This window comes from Pan paniscus, chromosome 6 (assembly GCF_029289425.2).
Source record: "Pan paniscus chromosome 6, NHGRI_mPanPan1-v2.0_pri, whole genome shotgun sequence".
In the NCBI taxonomy this organism is placed as follows: domain Eukaryota; kingdom Metazoa; phylum Chordata; class Mammalia; order Primates; family Hominidae; genus Pan; species Pan paniscus.
This window is the reverse complement of record NC_073255.2, coordinates 41,560,757-41,569,579: the sequence shown is the minus strand read 5'-3', so window position 1 is coordinate 41,569,579 and position 8,823 is coordinate 41,560,757. Positions and strand designations below refer to the sequence as shown.

General features: G+C 39.1%; 1 protein-coding gene across 1 annotated transcript in view; it reads left to right on the top strand.

Annotated features, from left to right (window-relative positions):
* The first annotated feature begins 8,640 nt into the window (after positions 1 to 8,640).
* Positions 8,641 to 8,823, top strand: part of AOAH (acyloxyacyl hydrolase) — a 225,556-nt gene continuing 225,373 nt past the window's right edge. The window contains exon 1 of the mRNA XM_034963944.3: positions 8,641 to 8,813. The gene's annotated coding sequence lies outside the window, so the exon portion shown is untranslated. The remainder of the gene's footprint in view (positions 8,814 to 8,823) is intronic.

Sequence of the window (8,823 nt, the reverse complement as noted above, 5' to 3'; positions counted from 1 at the left end):
AGGTTGTGACATCAGGAAGATGACATAACAGAAGATCCCCCAGCATCACTCCTCCTACAAAAATATTACCAGAAATGATTTGAAGACAAGAACATCATTCTGAATATACAAGGATTCAGCGGGAGAAGCAGAGAAATCTTTTGGACCCACAGAATCATGAGTAGCTGAAACTGGTGAAATAAATTGTCATTTCAAACTGCAAACCCCTTCCCCAAGCTGGCACAATGCACTCATGGAGAAGTTCCCTAGACTCACAGTTTCGAAGACGAGAGGAGGGAATTGAAGATGAATGTATGAGCTCCCCAGCAGTGTGGGAATCTTCATGGGAAGCCCATTCTGGTCCTCTCCTATGGGAAACACTAGGAGTCCAGGAGAGCTGAGCCACTTGGGGTGAATTGAGGACAAAGAGTGAAGGGCTGATCACAGCGACTGGCACAGGAATCATGGCAGCTAATCAGCACCCTGATCAGTGACACCATGTTGAAGAGACTGGCCAACACCATGGCACCACAGGGGGCATGATTCACAGGAAGGCCTGAATCCCTGGCAGGATTTTCCACAAAGTTCCAGTGCTTACTGGAGCCTCCCTGGCCTAGGAACAACTAAAAGGTCAGGATTAAGTTCTGGTGCTCACTTAAGTCTTCCCCAGACTAGGAAACAACAGCAAAACAGTAATATAGTTCCAGGGCAGCATTTAATATCCAGTACCCACTAGAAGTTTTCACCAGACTTGGAAACAACAACACGGCAACAATTTACTTCTGGAGCAGCGTTTAAGTTTTTGCATTTGTTGTAAGTCTTCCCCAAACCAAAAAACAATGACGAAGCAATTAGTTAGTTCTAGTGCAGTGTTTTAGTTTCAGAGCTCATTATAAGTCCTCCCCAGAGCAGGAAGCAACAACAGACCTGTGTTTAAGTACCAATACTAAGAAGTGAAGGTCAACCCCACCAAAGAATACCTGCAAAAATGGAAAGATATGACTGTATCCTCAAATGTGCTGGCGTCAATGCAAAGATGCACGGATTGTGAAAACTCAGGGAAATAGGACACCAATAAAAGTAACCAAGAAAACTCCAGCAATGAACCGAGAAGCATTGAAGACCTATAAAAAGTCTGACAGATAGGTCAGAATAATGCTCTTAAAGAAGTTCAGACAATCATAAAAAGAAATAGGTAGAAACTAAATAAAATTTGGAAAACAATTCAGGAACAAAGTGAGACATTTGACAAAGAAATAGAAACAAGTTTAAAAGACTAAATAGAAATTCTAATTAAAAAAAACTGAGCCAAAAAAACTCATTAGAAAGCTTCAACAGTAGACTTGATCAAACGGAGGAAAGAAATTAGAAAGCTTGAAGACAACCTACGAAATAACCCAATCAGAGAAGGAAAAAAGAAAGAAGAGTGAAGAAGCCTACGATAATTATGGGTCACCATCATGTGAAGTAATCATGTGAAGTAATTTCTTTAAGTAGATTTAAGTTATTCCTGAGGCAGATGAGAGACAGAAAGGCATGGAATGCATACTTAAAGAAATAAGGCTGAAATTTTCCCAAATGTGGAGAGAAATGACAGCATTTCAGGAAGCTCAGAGGTCACCAATTAAATTCATTCCAAAGAGGAATTCACAAAGGCACATTATAATCAAATTAACAAAAATCAAAGACATAAAAAGAATACTCAAAGTAGCAAGATAAAAGAAACATATCACATTCAACAGAGCTCCAATATGGCTTTCAGCAGATTTCTCAGCAGAAACCATGCAGGCCAGGAGAAAATGGGATGCTATATTCAAAGTGCTAAAAGAAACCACCTGCCAACAAAGAACACCGTATCTTTTCTGACCACAATGGAATTTTTAGTTTTCTAAAAATCAATAACCAAAGAGCATTGGAAAGTGTACAAATCCATGGAAAGTAACCAACATGTTCCTAAACAACAATTGGGTCAATGAAGAAATTAAAATAAACATTAAAAAATTCCTTGAGACAAAATAAAAACACACCATACCAAAACCTATGGGACACAGCAAAATCAGTTATAAGACAGAAGTTACAGCAATGCCTACATCAAAAAAGCATAAAGATTTTGAATTAAAAACCTAACAATAGATCTCAAGGAACTAGAAAAGCGAGAGCAAACCAAACCCCGAATTTTTAGAAAAAATAATAATAAAGATTAGAGCAGAAATAAACAAAACTGAAACAAAAAATACAAAAGATCAATAAAACAGAAAGTTAGTTTTTTTAAAAAATAAGCAGAATTGACAAACCTTTAGCTAGACTAAGAAAAAAAAGACCCAGATAAATAAAATTAAAGATGAAAAATGAGACACTACAACTGATATCACAGAAATACAAAGGATTATTACAGACTATTTTGAACAACTATATGCAAATCAATTGGAAAACCTAGAAGAAATGGATATATTCTTGGGCACTTACAACCTCCCAAATCGAATCATGAAAAAAATAGAAAATCTGAACAGACCTATAATGGGTAACAAGATTAAAGCAGTAATGAAAAGTCTCCCTTCAAAGAGCAGCCCAGAACCTGGCTTTTATGCTGAATTCTACCAAACATTTAAAAAAGAAATAATACCAACCCCACTCAAACTATTACAAAAAGTTGAAGAGGAAGACACACTTCCAAACTCATTCTGTGAGACCAGCATTATACTAATTCTAAAATCAGCCAAGGACATAACCAAAAAAAGAAAACTATAGGCCAATATCTCATATGAGAATAAATGCAACAATCCTCAACAAAATTCAAGCAAACCAAATTCAACAACACATTAAAAAGATCATTCACCATAATCAAGTGGGATTCATCACATGGATGCAAGGATGGTTAACATACGCAAAACAACAAACATGATCTCTATCACATTAACAAAATCAAGAACAAAAATTATTTGACCATTTCAACTGATGCTAAAAAAAAAGCATGGGATAAAATTTAACATCCCTTCATGATTAAAAACTCTCAACAAAGTGCTTTGAGGACATACCTCAAAATAGTAAAGGGCATATATGACAGACCCACAGCTAATGTCACACTGAATGGGCAAAGACTGAAAGCCTTTCCTCTAAAATTTGGAACAAGACAAAGTTGCAACTTTTACCACTTTTATTCAACATAGTACTGGAAGTCCTGAACAACAAATGGGTCAATGAAGAAATTAAGTAGAACAATTAGGTAGGAGAAAGAAATAAAAGGCATCCAGACTGGAAAGGAAAAAGTCAAATTAGCTTTGTTCACAGATGATGTAATCTCATGTTTAGAAAAATCCAAAGACCCCATCAAAAAACTATTAGAACCAATAAATGAATTCAGTAAAAGCTGCAGGATACAAAATCAATATATAAAAATCAGTAGCACTTCTATACACCGAAACTGAACAGTCTTGAAAAGAAATCAGCAAAACAATCCCATGTATAATAACTACAAAGAAATAAAATACCTAGGAATAAATTTAACTAAAGATTTAAAAAGATCTCTGCAATGAAAACTATAAAACACTGGTGAAAGACATTGAAGAGGACACAACAAAAATGAAAAGGTATCTCATGTTCATGGATTAAAAGAATTCATATTGTTAAGATGTTCATCACCCAATGTGATCTACAGATTCAATGCAATCTCTATCAAAGTACCAATGGCATTCTTCACAGAAATAGAAAAAACAACTGTAAAATTTGTGTGGAACCTAAAAATAGCCTGAATAACCAAAGAAAAAGCAACAAAGCAGCTGGGCATGGTGGCTCATGCCTGTAATCCCAGCACTTTGGGAGGCCAGGGCAGGTGGATCACTTGAGGTCAGGAGTTTGAGACCAGCACGGCCAACATGGTGAAACCCCATCTCTACTAAAAATACAAAATTTGCTGCTCATGATGGTGCACACCTCTAATCCAAGCTACTTGGGAGGCTGAGGCAGGAGACATTCAACCAGGAGGTGGAGGTTGCAGTGAGCTGAGATCATGCCATTGCACTCCAGCCTGGGCAACAAGAGTCAAATTCCATCTCAAAAAAAAAAAAAAAAAAAAAAAAAAGAAGAAGAAGAAGAACAAAGCTGGAGGCATCACACTACCTGACTTCAAAATATACTACAAAGCTATAGTAACCAAAGCAGCATGGTACTGGTATAAAAACAGACAAATAGACCAGTGGAACAGAATAGAGAACCCAGAAATAGATATACATATTTGCAACCAACTCATTTTTGACAAAGGCTCAGAGAACATGCATTGGCTAAAGGATAATGTCATCAATAAACAGTGCTGGGAAAACTGGATATCCATATGCTCAAAAGTAGAACTAGACCCCAATGTCTCACCATATACAAAAATCAACTCAAAACAGATGAAAGACTTAAGTGCAAGACCTGAAAAACTATAAAACTAGTAGAAGGAAAAAGGTGGGAAAATGCTTCAGGACATTGGTTTGGGCAAAGACTCTTTGGGTAAGAACTCAAAAGCATAAGTAATAAAAGCAAAAATAGACAAATGAGACTACATCAAGCTAAAAACTTTTTGCATAGCAAAGGAAACAATCAACAGAGTGAAGAGACAATCTGCTGAATGGGAGAAAATATTTGTAAACTACCTACCTGACAAGGAATTAATAGCCAGAATATATAAGGAGCTCAAACAACAGCAAAAAACCTGATTAGAAAATGGGCAAAGGATCTGAATAGATATTTCTCAAAAGAAGACATTCAAATGGCCAACAGGTATATTTAAAAATGCTCAGCATCATGAATCATGAGGGAAATACAAATCAAAGTCACCCTGAAATATCATCTCACCCCAATTAAAATGGCTATCATCAAAAAGACAAAAATAACTGATGCTGGTAAGGATGCTTTGAAAGGGCACTACTAGCACACTGTTGGTGGGATTATAAATGGTACAGCCCACTATAGAAAACAGTATGGAGCTTCCTCAAACAACTAAAAATAGATCTAATATATAATCTATCAATCCCACTGCTGGGTATGTATTCAAAAGAAAATCAGTATGTTGGAAAAGTATACTGACATACTTTGTAGTATAAACCCATGTTTATTGCAGCACTAGCCACAGCAGTCAAGGTATGAAATCAACTTAAGTGTCCATCAACAGATGAATGGATAAAGAAAATGTGGTACATGTACACAATGGAATACCATCTGGCCATTAAGAAGAATGAAATCCTGTCATTTGCATCAACATGGATGAAACTGGAGGTTATTATGTTAAGTGAAATAAGCCAGGCACAGCAAGACAAATACTGCATGTTCTCACTCACTTGTGGAAACTAAAGAAGGTGATCTCAAGGAGGTAGAGAATAGAACGATAGATACCAGAGACTTGGAAGGGTGGGAAAGGGTGAATAAAGAGAGATTGATTAATGGCTACAAAAATACAGTTAGATGGAATAAGTCCTGGTGTTGAATAGCACAGTAGGGTGACTTTGGTTAACAACAATTCATTGTATATTTCAAAATAGCTGGAAAAGAGAATTTTAAATGTTTCCAAGACAAAGAAATGATACATATTTGAGATGATGGATATCCTAATTACCCTAATTTGATCATTACACATTGCATGCACGTATTGAAATGTCACATGTACACCAGAAATATGTACAGTTATTATGTAGCAATTTTTAAAATCTTGATTTAAAAAACTTCCCCCAAAATTTCAATGCTACTTGAGAAGAATAATGTGAATTCATTGTCAGCTTCACATTCATCTAACAGTTAATATTATGTTTTTAAATTCATGTTGTCTCTCTAATTCTCACAATTTTCTTAAATATTGACATTATATGCCCTATTCTATGGTAAAATAAACTGGTATTCTGAAAGGTGGAGCAGCTTACCCAGGGCACACAGCTACTAGGAGGGGAGCCCATGACACAGGCCCCCCATCCTAGCCCAGAGCTCTTTGAATGAGCCCCCATGCATCCTCAGCATGGGTTAATTTACCCTGTCCTTAGCAGACAGCAGAACAGAATAGAATGAGGCTAGCGTTAATAAGCTCTGACTGAGGAGGAGGGGAGCAGCAGAGGGCCTGGTTTTGGTAGATGGGAACTGAGGACTGCTGTACACAGTCCTGGGCAGCCAGGAGTAACAGGGCAGCATGGACCTGGGCCTTAGAGAGAGAGGAGAAAGTCTAAGATGAGACACGTGTTGGTGACAGTGCCAGCTTTTACAGGATCTCCCATCACCCACCTTTTTTTTTTTTTTTTTTTTTCTGATTAAGGAACTTGCTGTGGATGAGGTGGTTGAGGCCAATGTGGTCAAAAAATATTCAGGAAGCATATTCATACTGAACAAGCGGACCACAGGTGCAACACTTGGGGATCACAAAGCCTTAGCCTTCCATGGCACAGGGGAAAGCAGTGGTTTGAATCAGAGCTGTTTGAGTGAAATCAGTAACAAAGTGCTTCAGGGAAGAAATCTCATTTTCAAGAGCAGATTTCGAGATGATTCAAAATTGGAACATCTGACAGTGGGGGCCTGCAGGAACATTCTCCAGGGCCTGACTAGTTGTTCTAAACCACAGGTAGGTCCAGGGCCTTTTGGCAAGCTGTGCAAAGATCCCAAGTCATTTGCACTCAGTACTTGATGAGCAAAGGCAGCCCTGTCAGGGGCAATGATACCAGCCAGTGTGAAGGACACCTGTGCAAATGGGAGGGTCCGCTCCATCCTGGTGATGGAGAGGGATGTTTTGTTCAGTGGTCTGTGCACACGTGCACTTTGTTCCAGCTTCTGCTGGCGAAATCACTTTCTGATTTCTGCATTCTTCCTTTGATCATGCCCAGTAAGAACTCACCCTCCAAGCATGAAAAATCCTTCCATTACTGAAAACCTATGTGTCAGGTTTTACCCTGACATATTCCTATGAAGTAGATAGTCTCACCTCCCTTTTCCAGCTGAGGACTGTCACCTCTGGAAACAGGAAGGGGCTTGCTCAATACTGCACAGCTAAGTCAGCGACTCCCACTGTGACCAGCCCCGAAGCCTGAGCACACTAGAGAGTTTCAGAGCCGACCATCCCTGGGATGGTTGTGAATGGCACTGCCTGGCCCACATACACGCGATGAAGGGCACAAAACTTGCATTTCCTGCATACCAAGAAATCCCTCTCACTCTAAGAGTTTCCAGACCTGCTCGCAGCTATACATTGAGACCAGGAGAGTCTCAAGAGGCCCAAAGCCTGTGTCAAATGCTCTTCCAGAAGCCCTCAGGAGAGTCCTCACCCATTTATGGATTAGACAAACTAGACCACACACTCCTGGAGTGCTGTAGCACAGCTGGAAGGTATTCAATAAATCCTCCCTTTTCCTGTCCTCACCATTTCCCATGTATGACATGATGGCCTACAACTACCATGGGTGTCTTGGAATTCTCTTGAAGCTGGTCTGGGGTGCAGGTTTCATCACACTCCTGCTAGGGTCATAGACAGATGCACTAAGCACTTACTTCTTGCCAGCCATGCTGCTTTGTTGTTTGGATACATCATGTATTTGAGTGCTTCCAGCAGCGCATTGGAGCAGATATTACCATTATCCCAATAGAAATGAGCTACTTGGGAGGCTGAGGTGGGAAGATCACTTGAACCCAGGAGGTCAACACTGCAGTGAGCTGTGATCACACCACTGCACTCCAGCCTGGATGAAAAAGCAAGGCCCTGTCTCAAAAAACAAACAAACAACAACAACAACAACAAAAACAAGACACTGAAGGGGGGAAAGTTACATCACTGGTCTAATATATTACTCAGAATAAACAGTAGACATGAGACGTAAACATGAGCCTTTCTGTCTTCACAATCTGAGTTCCTAATCAATCAGTCCTTTATTTAGCCTCCCTTGGAAGTCTCTGGAACTTCTCTAGGCCTCACCCCTGTGGTGGTCCTAGTGACCCCAGAGCTCCCCTTGGTCACAGAGTGAAGAACTGAAGCAGCAGCACCTTAGAGTCAGAGGAAGTCACAGGCCCATGGACGCCCAACGATATCCTCAGTATCGGGCTGGAAGTGTAATTAGGGAAACACTCTGACTTGTGCTATGTCTGCAGCAGGTTTGGGAATTGTAGCCCCATCGGTGCTTGTAAGACTAATGACTGCACAAGAAATCTTCAAACCATAAAAACTGGTATTTCCTACATCCTGGAAAGGATGCTACTCTAAAACTTTGCCTGCTACTCCAAATGCTATTTTTTTAATTGCTAACAATTTAGATAGCTTCTATAATATTTCAAAATTTGTAATAAGCTCCCTCAGAGCCTAAGCAGAGAGAAACAGAATCACATGACCTCCTACACTTACCTAGACTGTGGTACTTTGGCCCTGTCCTCTTATCTTGACTGAGAATGGCATATGATTTTGTTTTATCTTATTTTAGAGAGAAACATTTAGATTATATGTCTTTTATCTATGATCTGGTTCCGATTTTTTTTTTTCCCTCAGAAAGACAGTGTTCAGTTCTATTCTTCAGAGCAGAAAATCAGTCTCTTAACAAATCATCCACAAAATGCACTTCGAAATTCTGGAGAAAAAAAAGATGCATTGTGCACAGCCTAGCAACTGTGAATTGATTAATTCTAACCCATGTTTTTTCTCATTAGATCTAAAATCCCACCACGCTAACTGCCCATTATTTTCTGCACTGCTTATTTTCTGCACACCAAATAAAAGGCCTTGACCCTTCAAGGAATAACCCAATTTCTCCAGAGGAAAGATATTATTTGACCAGAATATCCTTTTACAACAAAATAAGGATCACAACCTTACCATATAAAGCTGTTGAAAACAAGACTAAGTAAGTTCTG